Source organism: Daucus carota, chromosome 7, assembly GCF_001625215.2.
Source record: "Daucus carota subsp. sativus chromosome 7, DH1 v3.0, whole genome shotgun sequence".
Lineage (NCBI taxonomy): Eukaryota > Viridiplantae > Streptophyta > Magnoliopsida > Apiales > Apiaceae > Daucus > Daucus carota.
In genome coordinates, this window is record NC_030387.2 from 3,435,893 (window position 1) to 3,452,158 (window position 16,266).

General features: G+C 29.1%; 1 pseudogene; it reads right to left on the bottom strand.

Annotated features, from left to right (window-relative positions):
- Window positions 1-13,948: 13,948 nt before the first annotated feature.
- Window positions 13,949-15,638, bottom strand: LOC135147794 (probable alkaline/neutral invertase D; annotated as a pseudogene).
- Between the last annotated feature and the right edge of the window lie 628 nt (window positions 15,639-16,266).

The window sequence follows — 16,266 nt, forward strand, 5'->3', positions numbered from 1 at the left end:
ACGAATACATAAATGCATAAGCGAATTCATTTGCATATTTTCAGTAAATTATTGTCGAATGATATTCAGATAAATTTATTACGGGATCAAAAAATTTGACTTGTTATTTTTTGAAGTTTGTTTTTAAGTCATCAATAGTGCTTAGCGAATAAAATGAATGGTTACAAATTCGAAAACATATTGAAAATGTAATAGGAATAGGAAACTGATTTATAGATAATCAAAATACATGTAGATATAATAAAGAAGAGTGCCTTGTTATGATTCAAACTGACCGGATATGCAAAAATAAAATATTTAATGTATTATAAGATACTTATATCTATTGTTATTAACTAATTCTATTCTGATAACTTTTGTCGAATAGCAAAACTTTGATTAAACCATTTAAGCCAGTGGGATTTAAAGCATTGTCAAGAAAAGATATCATTAAAACATCACGTATATATGTCGTAAAACATAACTTAAACGTAACTCTGATTTTAACTCATTGAAATGGAATAGCTTATAATAGTCTGTAATGAGATTTATCTGAATCGAAGAATCTGGCATTAGAAATATTTTGAATTTAATTATGAATCAGAAGATAAAGATGATAAGAGCTTGATTTTGGAATTGATTTTTCTTGACTTGTTAAGCCGATCTGGATTAAAAAATCTAGATTTTAGTTGCATGAATAAAATATTCTAAAAAAGTCATATTGGAATACACACACTATTTAGAGTTAACAAATATTGTGCATATACTTTTTTTAATGAGTTTACTCTTGTTCATTTTCATGCATTTGATTTATAAAACCTTTATTAAATCCTCTATATCTTATAGTTACATGGACATTCAATTTAAGTTTTGGAATATTTAATAAAAATAAAATTTACTTTTAATATGTTTGTCAAGTTCTATCATGATTTTATGGATTGCAAATAATTCATTCCAATATTTTATAATATAAAACACGGTTGAAATTTCGATTTTTGTTTTATGGGAAGCATATCAACATTCAATTGAAACACAAACGTAAATTATAATTAATTAAAAAACATGTTGATAACATGACATAATGAGACAAAAATTGTATTCTATAACGACTGGATATGCCCCCGCACTAAGAATTAATTGTTAGTGCAAATGGGTGGTGTATATTTGGGATGATCAATGCATCCGCAAATATTTTTACGACAAATTTTGTGACCGAATTGACATTGAATCTTGCAATCACAGTCTGAAATACATTTTTCGGGTGTTAAAACTTTTGTCAATGGTGTTGCTGCTACTTTTGCAGTGGGCGAGAAGCAAACGCATTTCCCATCGAGGCAAGTTGGAAGACCGATCTCGCACTTACTTGCGCAATCAGTGTTAGTAGTGCATGCTTGTACAGAAATAGTAGAAATGACAATGAGAGACAAAATTGTAAATGTAACTGCAATCTGCTTCATGTTTAATTGACTATATGAGTGCAAAATTGTTCTAAATGACTACTTATTTCAGAATGAAGATGAACATAGGTGGTTCACCTATATATACACACACACATACACACGCTATATGAGCGTATTGAATTCAGATTTTAACTAATCAACAATAAATTATAGAATTTAATTTGTAGATTATTTCTTCGAAGAAAGATTTTTGTAGATTATGATTGATTTTGATTGACATTTAAACACAATCCTTTAAGATTTTTCAATTTGGAAAGATATAAAATCTAATAACGGTGAACAGATTGTTGTGGGCCACGGTACTCCAAACCACCTATATTTTATTTCATCAAACTAAACAAACAATATTTTCTAGTTCACATAGATTTATATACAATGTGTTACATCTTATGAATTTTGTCTTTAGCTAAATATCATTGTTTAATTAAATTTTTTCTCAATCTCCAGAAAAATTTATCTTTGGAATATCATATTAAATTTAATTTCTCGTTTTTTATTTAATAATCTAATTGATCAAATTTTATTATCATGATTATATTTATGTTAGAAATATTATATTTTCGGAAAAACATCCCAAATACTTATATTTATAAACTTATTTTAAAAATAATTAAACTTAATATTAATATTCAAAATTTTTGTTTTCTAAATTGTATTTCTTTAAATACGGTATACAACCTCTACAACCTAACATGCGACTTCGCTTCAAAATTTGAAAAAATAAATTTATATTATGTAATATATTTTTATTTACCACCAAAATCAACTTAAAATCATTTTTATTTAAAATATGATAAGAAAATATTCTTTTAAGCTGTAGAAGCTGTAACCCGAATTTTTGAAAATTAATATATATACATATACTGCTACTAGATCCCGTTAAACGGGAGGTTTGAACCCGTCCAAATCGTTGACGAGCACACTCAAAGCACGGCCCGGACTGTGCATGCTAAACCGTGCGCTTTTCAAAAAAATGTTTTATCATGTGTGTGACATTTTTTTTATCTGTGATATTTTTGACATTATCACTTCAAATTAGGATAAAAAGACCAAACGCTTTTTGTTAATCATTGAAAATAACATACCTCTTTTTCTTGGTTATAATAATAAACTATTAAATTTGAGAACTGTGAAGTAGATTAGTTGTGATTGTTTTCCATGTATAAAAACATATTTGTAATCAAGGATTTTGAATAATATATCGAAGCAGTAGTGCTAAAGTAAGATACTAAAACAATTTACAACATTTTTTATCACGCACTAAATTTGATACGAACATAAATTTGATTATAAAATTCAATCATTTAAGGCAACAACTAATGGCCAAGAGTGATTGGATTGAGCTCAATTCGACTGGTGACTTATTTTCGATTGATCAAATTTAGCTATTGTTTTTGTGACGTTAATTTTACCTATATTTTTTGTAATGTTAGTATCTTAAATGATAATGATATATACAAGATAATATTAGTTCCGTGAAAGTCATTCTCGATATATACAAGATAATGATATTTATAGTATATGGTAAAATTGTGTAGCAACCCCGCCTTTTCTTTATTAGGCTTTAAAATAAATAATTACGATGTATGAATGCATGTTATGAGATCTTAACTCTCTTGACAAGATTGGATATAGAATAAGTCTCATGATTATCTACAACACTGGAGCATGAGTTTAAAATAAATTCAGGCAATATGAATATCTAAATGCAAGTAAAAGTTGAGTACTTTTACGACACGAATACATAAATGCATAAGCGAATTCATTTGCATATTTTCAGTAAATTATTGTAGAATGATATTCAGATAAATTTATGATGGGATCAAAAAATTTGACTTGTTTTTTTTTTGAAGTTTGTTTTTAAGTCATCAATAGTGCTTAGCGAATAAATTGAATGGTTACAAATTCGAAAACATATTGAAAATGTAATAGGAATAGGAAACTGATTTATAGATAATCAAAATACATGTAGATATAATAAATAAGAGTGCCTTGTTATGATTCAAACTGACCGGATATGCAAAAATAAAATATTTAATGTATTATAAGATACTTATATCTATTGTTATTAACTAATTCTATTTTGATAACTTTTGTCGAAGAGCAAAACTTTGACTAAACCATTTAAGCGAGTGGGATTTAAAGCATTGTCAAGAAAAGATATCATTAAAACATCACGTATATATGTCGTAAAACATAACTTAAACGTAACTCTGATTTTAACTCATTGAAATGGAATAGCTTATAATAGTCTGTAATGAGATTTATCTGAATCGAAGAATCTGGCATTAGAAATATTTTGAATTTAATTATGAATCAGAAGATAAAGATGATAAGAGCTTGATTTTGGAATTGATTTTTCTTGACTTGTTAAGCCGATCTGGATTAAAAAATCTAGATTTTAGTTGCATGAATAAAATATTCTAAAAAAGTCATATTGGAATACACACACTATTTAGAGTTAACAAATATTGTGCATATACTTTTTTTAATGAGTTTACTCTTGTTCATTTTCATGCATTTGATTTATAAAACCTTTATTAAATCCTCTATATCTTATAGTTACATGGACATTCAATTTAAGTTTTGGAATATTTAATAAAAATAAAATTTACTTTTAATATGTTTGTCAAGTTCTATCATGATTTTATGGATTGCAAATAATTCATTCCAATATTTTATAATATAAAACACGGTTGAAATTTCGATTTTTGTTTTATGGGAAGCATATCAACATTCAATTGAAACACAAACGTAAATTATAATTAATTAAAATACATGTTGATAACATGACATAATGAGACAAAAATTGTATTCTATAACGACTGGATATGCCCCCGCACTAAGAATTAATTGTTAGTGCAAATGGGTGGTGTATATTTGGGATGATCAATGCATCCGCAAATATTTTTACGACAAATTTTGTGACCGAATTGACATTGAATCTTGCAATCACAGTCTGAAATACATTTTTCGGGTGTTAAAACTTTTGTCAATGGTGTTGCTGCTACTTTTGCAGTGGGCGAGAAGCAAACGCATTTCCCATCGAGGCAAGTTGGAAGACCGATCTCGCACTTACTTGCGCAATCAGTGTTAGTAGAGCATGCTTGTACAGAAATAATAGAAATGACAATGAGAGACAAAATTGTAAATGTAACTGCAATCTGCTTCATGTTTAATTGACTATATGAGTGCAAAATTGTTCTAAATGACTACTTATTTCAGAATGAAGATGAACATAGGTGGTTCACCTATATATACACACACACATACACACACTATATGAGCGTATTGAATTCAGATTTTAACTAATCAACAATAAATTATAGAATTTAATTTGTAGATTATTTCTTCGAAGAAAGATTTTTGTAGATTATGATTGATTTTGATTGACATTTAAACACAATCCTTTAAGATTTTTCAATTTGGAAAGATATAAAATCTAATAACGGTGAACAGATTGTTGTGGGCCACGGTACTCCAAACCACCAATATTTTATTTCATCAAACTAAACAAACAATATTTTCTAGTTCACATAGATTTATATACAATGTGTTACATCTTATGAATTTTGTCTTTAGCTAAATATCATTGTTTAATTAAATTTTTTCTCAATCTCCAGAAAAATTTATCTTTGGAATATCATATTAAATTTAATTTCTCGTTTTTTATTTAATAATCTAATTGATCAAATTTTATTATCATGATTATATTTATGTTAGAAATATTATATTTTCGGAAAAACATCCCAAATACTTATATTTATAAACTTATTTTAAAAATAATTAAACTTAATATTAATATTCAAAATTTTTGTTTTCTAAATTGTATTTCTTTAAATACGGTATACAACCTCTACAACCTAACATGCGACTTCGCTTCAAAATTTGAAAAAATAAATTTATATTATGTAATATATTTTTATTTACCACCAAAATCAACTTAAAATCATTTTTATTTAAAATATGATAAGAAAATATTCTTTTAAGCTGTAGAAGCTGTAACCCGAATTTTTGAAAATTAATATATATACATATACTGCTACTAGATCCCGTTAAACGGGAGGTTTGAACCCGTCCAAATCGTTGACGAGCACACTCAAAGCACGGCCCGGACTGTGCATGCTAAACCGTGCGCTTTTCAAAAAAATGTTTTATCATGTGTGTGACATTTTTTTTATCTGTGATATTTTTGACATTATCACTTCAAATTAGGATAAAAAGACCAAACGCTTTATGTTCATCATTGAAAATTACATACCTCTTTTTCTTGGTTATAATAATAAACTATTAAATTTGAGAACTGTGAAGTAGATTAGTTGTGATTGTTTTCCATGTATAAAAACATATTTGTAATCAAGGATTTTGAATAATATATCGAAGCAGTAGTGCTAAAGTAAGATACTAAAACAATTTACAACATTTTTTATCACGCACTAAATTTGATACGAACATAAATTTGATTATAAAATTCAATCATTTAAGGCAACAACTAATGGCCAAGAGTGATTGGATTGAGCTCAATTCGACTGGTGACTTATTTTCGATTGATCAAATTTAGCTATTGTTTTTGTGACGTTAATTTTACCTATATTTTTTGTAATGTTAGTATCTTAAATGATAATGATATATACAAGATAATATTAGTTCCGTGAAAGTCATTCTCGATATATACAAGATAATGATATTTATAGTATATGGTAAAATTGTGTAGCAACCCCGCCTTTTCTTTATTAGGCTTTAAAATAAATAATTACGATGTATGAATGCTCTTGACAAGATTGGATATAGAATAAGTCTCATGATTATCTACAACACTGGAGCATGAGTTTAAAATAAATTCAGGCAATATGAATATCTAAATGCAAGTAAAAGTTGAGTACTTTTACGACACGAATACATAAATGCATAAGCGAATTCATTTGCATATTTTCAGTAAATTATTGTAGAATGATATTCAGATAAATTTATGATGGGATCAAAAAATTTGACTTGTTTTTTTTTTGAAGTTTGTTTTTAAGTCATCAATAGTGCTTAGCGAATAAATTGAATGGTTACAAATTCGAAAACATATTGAAAATGTAATAGGAATAGGAAACTGATTTATAGATAATCAAAATACATGTAGATATAATAAATAAGAGTGCCTTGTTATGATTCAAACTGACCGGATATGCAAAAATAAAATATTTAATGTATTATAAGATACTTATATCTATTGTTATTAACTAATTCTATTCTGATAACTTTTGTCGAAGAGCAAAACTTTGACTAAACCATTTAAGCGAGTGGGATTTAAAGCATTGTCAAGAAAAGATATCATTAAAACATCACGTATATATGTCGTAAAACATAACTTAAACGTAACTCTGATTTTAACTCATTGGAATGGAATAGCTTATAATAGTCTGTAATGAGATTTATCTGAATCCAAGAATCTGGCATTAGAAATATTTTGAATTTAATTATGAATCAGAAGATAAAGATGATAAGAGCTTGATTTTGGAATTGATTTTTCTTGACTTGTTAAGCCGATCTGGATTAAAAAATCTAGATTTTAGTTGCATGAATAAAATATTCTAAAAAAGTCATATTGGAATACACACACTATTTAGAGTTAACAAATATTGTGCATATACTTTTTTTAATGAGTTTACTCTTGTTCATTTTCATGCATTTGATTTATAAAACCTTTATTAAATCCTCTATATCTTATATATATATATATATATATATATATATTAAAGCACATGTAAACCAAGAATACAGCGAACGTAGCCGCCTCCCTCCTCTCTTCCCTCTTCATTAGGGTTTGTTATTTTTCAAGTAAATCGAGGGGCTTCCACTGGTTTTCTCCGGTGGAAAGCCCCAACCCTTTCATTATCTATCTTTTACTCTCGTTAATTTCTTTTAATAAAACCCAATCTTTTGGGTGTTTGTGTGTCTCTCCTCTTGGAGTGCGTGGTTTGTCTCTCATTTTGGAGTGTTTTTTATATTTTTCTTTAGTCATGATTGGGTTTATTTCATGTTGGATCTGTTGAAAACGAGTTTCTTGATATTTTTGGTGATCTACAAAAACTGTATCGAATCTGAGACGGTGGTGATTATTGCAAGAGCTCAACTTTCACAATCAAAGATTGTTCATCATTCACGGGTTTACACTTTCGGCATGTCTATAGCTGGTATCCGGCATGTAGATAGCTGGGGTGCCTTCGGCAAGTCTATAGCTGGTATCCGGCATGTAGATAGTTGTGGTGCCACTTCTCCAATCTCGATTTATGCGATTGGTGTTTCTGAACATTGGGCTAACAATAGTTTTTATGTGATATGGTCAATTGCGATGTTACTGTTTCCAGAGATTTTGGTGCAATTTGGATCGCTTCATCTAATTGTTTTTAGCATGTTATTTGTTTTACCACCTGGTTGTATCGACAGTTGGGGGTTTGTCCCGACTGTATTATATTCAAGTTAATGAAATTTTCTTGCATTTGTTAAAAAAAAAAATCCTCTATATCTTATAGTTACATGGACATTCAATTTAAGTTTTGGAATATTTAATAAAAATAAAATTTACTTTTAATATGTTTGTCAAGTTCTATCATGATTTTATGGATTGCAAATAATTCATTCCAATATTTTATAATATAAAACACGGTTGAAATTTCGATTTTAGTTTTATGGGAAGCATATCAAACATTCAATTGAAACACAAACGTAAATTATAATTAATTAAAATACATGTTTTTTTTTTGAATAAAATTAAAATACATGTTGATAACATAACATAATGAGACAAAAATTGTATTCTATAACGACTGGATATGCCCCCGCACTAAGAATTAATTGTTAGTGCAAATGGGTGGTGTATATTTGGGATGATCAATGCATCCGCAAATATTATTACGACAAATTTTGTGACCGAATTGACATTGAATCTTGCAATCACAGTCTGAAATACATTTTTCGGGTGTTAAAACTTTTGTCAATGGTGTTGCTGCTACTTTTGCAGTGGGCGAGAAGCAAACGCATTTCCCATCGAGGCAAGTTGGAAGACCGATCTCGCACATACTTGCGCAATCAGTGTTAGTAGTGCATGTTTGTACAGAAATAGTAGAAATGAGAATGAGAGACAAAATTGTAAATGTAACTGCAATCTGCTTCATGTTTAATTGACTATATGAGTGCAAAATTGTTGTAAATGACTACTCATTTCAGAATGAAGATGAACATAGGTGGTTCACCTATACACACACACACGCTATATGAGCGTATTGAATTCAGATTTTTACTAATTAACAATAAATTTTAGAATTTAATTTGTAGATTATTTCTTCGAAGAAAGATTTTTGTAGATTATGATTGATTTTGATTGACATTTAAACACAATCCTTTAAGATTTTTAAATTTGGAAAGATATAAAATCTAATAACGGTGAACAGATTGTTGTGGGCCAGGGTACTCCAAACAACCTATATTTTATTTCATCAAACTAAACAAATAATATTTTCTAGTTCACATAGATTTATATACAATGTGTTACATCTTATGAATTTTGTCTTTAGCTAAATATCATTGTTTAATTAAATTTTTTCTCAATCTCCAGAAAAATTTATCTTTGGAATATTATATTAAATTTAATTCCTAGTTTAAAATTTAATAATCTGATTGATCAAATTTTATTATCATGATTATATTTATGTAGAAATATTATATTTTCGGAAAAACATCCCAAATACTTATATTTATAAACTTATTTTAAAAATAATTAAACTTAATATTAATTTTCAAAATTTTTGTTTTCTAAATTGTATTTCTTTAAATACGGTATACAACCTCTACAACCTAACATGCAACTTCGCTTCAAATTTTGAAAAAATAAATTTATGTTATGTAATATATTTTTATTTATCACCAAAATCAACTTAAAATCATTTTTCTTTAAAATATGATAAGAAAATATTCTTTTAAGTTGTAGAAGCTGTAACCCGAATTTTTGAAAATTAATATATATACATATATTGCTAGTAGATCCTGTTAAACGGGAGGTTTGAACCCGTCCAAATCGTTGACGAGCACACTCAAAGCACGGCCCGGACTGTGCATGCTAAATCGTGCGCTTTTCAAAAAAATGTTTTATCACGTGTGTGACAATTTTTTTTTATCTGTGATATTTTTGACATTATCACTTCAAATTAGGATAAAAAGACCAAACGCTTTATGTTCATCATTGAAAATTACATACCTCTTTTTCTTGGTTATAATAATAAACTATTAAATTTGAGAACTGTGAAGTAGATTAGTTGTGATTGTTTTTCATGTATAAAAATATATTTGTAATCAAGGATTTTGAATAATATACCGAAGCAGTAGTGCTAAAGTAAGATACTAAAACAATTTACAACATTTTTTATCACACACTAAATTTGATACGAACATAAATATGATTATAAAATTCAATCATTTAAGGCAACAGCTAATGGCCAAGAGTGATTGGATTGAGCTCAATTCGACTGGTGACTTATTTTCGATTGATCAAATTTAGCTATTATTTTTGTGACGTTAATTTTACCTATATTTTTTGTAATGTTAGTATCTTAAATGATAATGATATATACAAGATAATATTAGTTCCGTGAAAGTCATTCTCAATATATACAAGATAATGATATTTATAGTATATTGTAAAATTTTGTAGTAACCCCGCCTTTTCTTTATTAGTCTTTAAAATAAATAATCAACAAAATATTTACCATGTATGAATGCATGTTATGAGATCTTAACTCTCTTGACAAGATTGGATATAGAATAAGCCTCATGATTATCTACAACACTGGAGCATGAGTTTAAAATAAATACAGGCAATATGAATATCTAAATGCAAGTAAAAGTTGAGTACTTTTACGACACGAATACATAAATGCATAAGCGAATTCATTTGCATATTTTCAGTAAATTATTGTAGAATGATATTCAGATAAATTTATGACGGGATCAAAAAATTTGACTTGTTATTTTTTGAAGTTTGTTTTTAAGTCATCAATAGTGCTTAGCGAATAAATTGAATGGTTACAAATTCGAAAACATATTGAAAATGTAATAGGAATAGGAAACTGATTTATAGATAATCAAAATACATGTAGATATAATAAAAAAGAGTGCCTTGTTATGATTCAAACTGACCTGACATGCAAATATAAAATATTTAATGTATTATAAGATACTTATATCTATTGTTATTAACTAATTCTATTCTGATAACTTTTGTCGAAGAGCAAAACTTTGACTAAACCATTTAAGCGAGTGGGATTAAAAGCATTGTCAAGATAAGATATCATTAAAACATCACGTATATATGTGGTAAAACATTACTTAAACGTAACTCTGATTTTAACTCATTGAAATGGAATAGCTTATAATAGTCTGTAATGAGATTTATCTGAATCCAAGACTCTGGCATTAGAAATATTTTGAATTTAATTATGAATCAGAAGATAAAGATGATAGGAGCTTGATTTTGGAATTGATTTTTCTTGACTTGTGAAGCCGATCTGGATTAAAAAAACTAGATTTTAGTTGCATGAATAAAATATTCTAAAAAAGTCATATTGGAATACACACACTATTTAGAGTTAATAAATATGGTGCATATACTTTTTTTAATGAGTTTACTCTTGTTCATTTTCATGCATTTGATTTATAAAACCTTTATTAAATCCTCTATATCTTATAGTTACATGTACATTCAATTTAAGTTTTGGAATATTTAATAAAAATAAAATTTACTTTTAATATGTTTGTCAAGTTCTATCATTATTTTATGGATTACAAATAATTCATTCCAATATTTTATAATATAAAACACGGTTGAAATTTCGATTTTAGTTTTATGGGAAGCATATCAAACATTCAATTGAAACACAAACGTAAATTATAATTAATTAAAATACATGTTGATAACATGACATAATGAGACAAAAATTGTATTCTATAATGACTGGATATGCCCCCGCACTAAGAATTAACTGTTAGTGCAAATGGGTGGTGTATATTTGGGATGATCAATGCATCCGCAAATATTTTTATGACAAATTTTGTGACCGAATTGACATTGAATCTTGCAATCACAGTCTGAAATACATTCTTCGGGTGTCAAAACTTGTGTCAATGGTGTTGTTTCTACTTCTGCAGTGGGCGGGAAGCAAACACATTTCCCATTGAGGCATGCTGGAAGACCGATCTGGCACATACTTGCGCAATCAGTGTTATTAGTGCATGCTTGTACAGAAATAGTAGAAATGAGAACGAGGGACAAAATTGTAAATGTGAGTGTAATCTCCTTCATGTTTAACTGATATGAGTGCAAAATGGTTGTAAATGTGCTAACTGGTAAGGTTTTTTGCTTATTGCACAATGAAGATAAACATAGCTGGTTCACATATATATACACACACCCTATATGAGCGTATTGAATTCAGATTTTAACTAATCAACAATAAATTATAGATTTTTGTAGATTATTTCTTCAAAAAAAAGATTTTTGTAGATTATGATTGATCTTGGTTAACATTTAAACACGGTCCTTTAAGATTTTTAAATTTGGAAAGATATAAAATCTAATAATGATGAAGAGATTATTGTGGGTGAGGGTACTCCAAACCACCTATATTTTATTTAATCAAACTAAACAAATAATATTTAACTGGCTCGCATAAATTTATATGCAATGTGTTACATCTTTTCAATTTTGTACTTTAGCTAAATATCGTTGTCTAATTAATTTCTCAATCTCCAGAAAAATGTATCTTTTGAATATCATATTAAATTTAATTTCTTGTTTTGTTTTTAATAATTTAATTGATCAAATTATATTGTCATAATTATATTTATCTTATAAATATTATATTTTCGGCAACACAGCCTAAATACTTATATTTATAAACTTTTTTAAAAATAATTAAACTTAAAATTGATATTCAAAATTTTTGTTTTCTAAATTTTATTTTTTTTAAATATGGTAAACAACCTCTAAAACCTAGCATGCAACTTCACTTCAAATTTTGAAAAAGTTGATTTATGTCATATAATATAATTTTATTTGCAACCACAATCAACTTCAAATCATTTTTCTTTAAAATATGAAAACAAAATTTTCTTTTAAGTTGTAGAAGTTGGACCGTATTTTTAAAAATTAATCTATATACACATATTGCTACTAGAGCCCGTTAAAAGGAAGGTTTGAACCCCTCCAAATCGGTGACGAGCACAGTCAAAGCAATCGACACGAATTGTGAAGAATAAAGTGAGCTGGTTTAAAATCTAACTAATTAAGGTTCTATTTTCTATCATCTCATGTGCCGATTTGAATCCCGTATAAATCTAAGAAAAAAAATACCAGGAGCATTTATCTAACTAACATCGTCATCTCTTACGAACTAAGTTTCATCGAAAAATGTACAGTAACTTCTTTTTAGCTAATTAAATGTCAAGTAACTTGTGTAAGAACAAAAGAATCTCAAATATAAAGATAACATCAATTTTACTAACAGATCAACACATTAATTTTAATCTTGATTTTAGGAGTGACTAGCTATTATTGTATAGCATCTCCATAACAACATTCTAATTAAGAGGATGAACGATGTATCGACAAAAATGCTCGTAGCGAATATGGGCATTAAATCAACACCTAATGTGCTAATCACTAGTTCTATTGCATAGTTGAGGTGTCACATACCTTTTCGATGATATTGTTACTGATTCTTTTGGTTCAAGACGATTACAAACTCATTTGCCATCCATGCAAGAACCACGTCCTGACAAACAACTATGAACACAATCACTCTACGCAGGCATGATTGTGGTGCTATATAAGTAGACATTATGAGAATGAGGGACAAAACTGTAGTGGTGATTGTAAGCTGCTGCCAGCTTCTTCTACATATTTAGTACTCCCCCATCGCAATTTAATTGCTCTTTTAGAAAAGAGTTTGTCCCAAAATAATTGAATTTTTCTTCATATTTCCTCATTAATAACATTTGTTATTAATAATTTTTCATAAGAGGACAGTATTGTTATTAATGCAGAAAGTATTTGACATTGTATATCTAAGGTTGCTATCAAATGATTAAACTGTGCACCACCACATGTATTTGGTAAAACATATGAAGGAGTACCTTTTGTCTAAAACTCTTAAGTGCTTCTCTCAAACCCTAAACATAAGATTGTTTGACTGATAATTGCCTCCGGTCCTCAGTAAACTTTTTCAAACCAGTAACACTTCCATCCAAATTATCGATATAGATATGTCCTGGTGAAATCAGATGAATAGCATCAAATATAGAATTAGCAGAGAACTACATAACCCAACCATGAGTGGGATCAAGTATTAGAATATAGCTTAAATTTAGAATTACCATATTCCTAGTGGTTGAGGTAAATGGAACAAAGATAACCTCTTCATATGTAATATATTTAATGAAGTGCCTAGACATTTGAAATTCAGTATATTTTAAATCAGATATATTGCCTTCAAATTAATTTCATTACCACTGTAAATGAAGGAAAAGTATGAGCATCCCTCAAAGAAAAATTAGGGAAATGAAAGCTTTCAAAAAGTTTAAAGTAAACCTAGGGCAAAAATGAGCTGGCATATAATCTATAATCTTACCTGGCCAAGAACTGCCATTGTGATAACTCCGTCTTGTATTCTTTCGACCACATCCTGTCAAGAAAAGCTTTCAAAAAGTTTAAAGTAAACCCCGGGCAAGAAATGAGCTGGCATATAATCTGTAATCTTACCTGGCCAAGAATTGCCATTGTGATAACTCATGTCTTGTATTCTTTCGACCACACCATGTCAAGAGCTTCCACTCTTTTACTTCTTTAGCTGAATAACAGGCCTTTACAGTAAATTCTCCGATCAACTCTGCCCAACATGCTTCTATAAGGTCCATGATTGCATTCGACTTTTCCCGATCTGCTAAGGATGCTAAAATTTCCCAACCTGCATTCCCGATGAAGTGACCACCATAATATCGCATAAGATCAAAGATTCATTCTAGAAGAGAATCTGGAATGACATTGTACTTCTTGACAGCAGTATAAGAATATTCTTTTGTTTTATACCTATATATATCATTAAGATGCTTAAATCTAACCAGAAGTAATTTCTCATGTGATATTTCAATGCATCAAGATGCTTCCTTATTCTGTCTAGAAATTCCTTCCCCTTGGCATCTTGCTTCAGTAATTCTTGAGCATATCTCAATGCCATAGAGGGAAATGCCTGTATTTCAATTGGATACCCATACACACCCTGCAATACATGTATATACTTAGATGAAGTGAATAAAGAATATACTGAAAATGAACACTATAGATCCAAAAATTGTCCATGGATCTCAGATCAATTACTTTTCAGTTGTGTTTTGTGAAAGATCAAGGTCTTTTAGTACTTTATACAACATAGTGCATGCCCAAATTAATTGAAGACTGATTATCCTCAAGTCAAAAAATGTTGAAAGTAGGATTAAGCTAGTTCAGTAAATTTATTTACTCATATAGAGCAGACCTAAAGACAAATAATCTACAAATACCAAATAGCAAGTATATTCAAAAGTTATGAAATCATGGACCCATAATCTAAACCTAGGTGGTTGTTCAAGATACACTTCTTCTTCCAATTCTTCATTTAAGAATTCACTTTTAACATCCATTTGAAATACTTTCAATTTCTTATGTGCAACATAAGCTAAAAACATCCTGATTGCTTCCAATCTTGCTACTGGTGCAAATGTATCATCATAATCGATCCCTTCTTGTTGTGAATAGCCTTTTGCAACAAGTCTGGTCTTGTTTCTAATGATTGTACCATCAGATACAGTTTTGAACCTGAAAAATCATTTGGTACCTACATTTGATCTGTCTTTTGGTCTAGGCACCAGCCTCCATACTTCATTTCTTTCAAACTCATTAAGCTCCTCTTGCATAGCTATTACCCAGTCAGGATCCTTAAATGCATCTTCAACCTTCTTTAGCTCTTCTTTGGATAGAAAATTGTGAAAGAAACATTCATTTTGTGTAGCACTTCTTATTTGCACACCTGATTTAGGATTGCCAATTATAAGATTAGGAGTGTGATCTTTTGTCCATTTTCTGACATGAGGGAGATCACTTCTTGAACTAGATGCCCCCCACATTTGTGGCATCTTCTTGATTATTTTGCTGCACCTGAGCTCCCCCTGTGTTGTTTTTTCCTGATGACTCTTTAGTTGTGTCACGATAGTCAAAAAATTGAGGGAAATTCTGATTGATATCTTGGGTGTTTTTTAATTGATCATGTTGCTCCCCCTGTGTTTGCTGATTGATCATGATGCCCCCCCCATCCAGCTTCAATTAAGGTTCTGTTTTTTCTCTCTACAACCCATTTTGTTGAGGTTTTCCAGGTGTTGAGAATTGTTGAACTATGCCTTTGTATTTAAAAAATTCAGTGATTGCAGAATTTTTGAATTTTGTTCCATTGTCACTTCTTAGAATCTTCTTTCTTAGTTTTACCATCTTCTATCATGTTAACATGACTAAGAAGGATTCCTGAAGTTTCATCTTTCATGTGAAGAAAGTATACCCATGTAAATCTGGAATATTCATCAACAATGACTAGAGTGTACCTTTTCTTTCCAACAAATATGATGTTCACTGGGCCAAACAGACCAAGGTGTAACATATGATAGGGTTCATTGGTTGAAGATTTTGTCTTGCTCGTGAAAGAAGCGCTTTTTTGTTTTGCCATCTGACATGCATCACACGGACCTTCAGGGAGATACATTG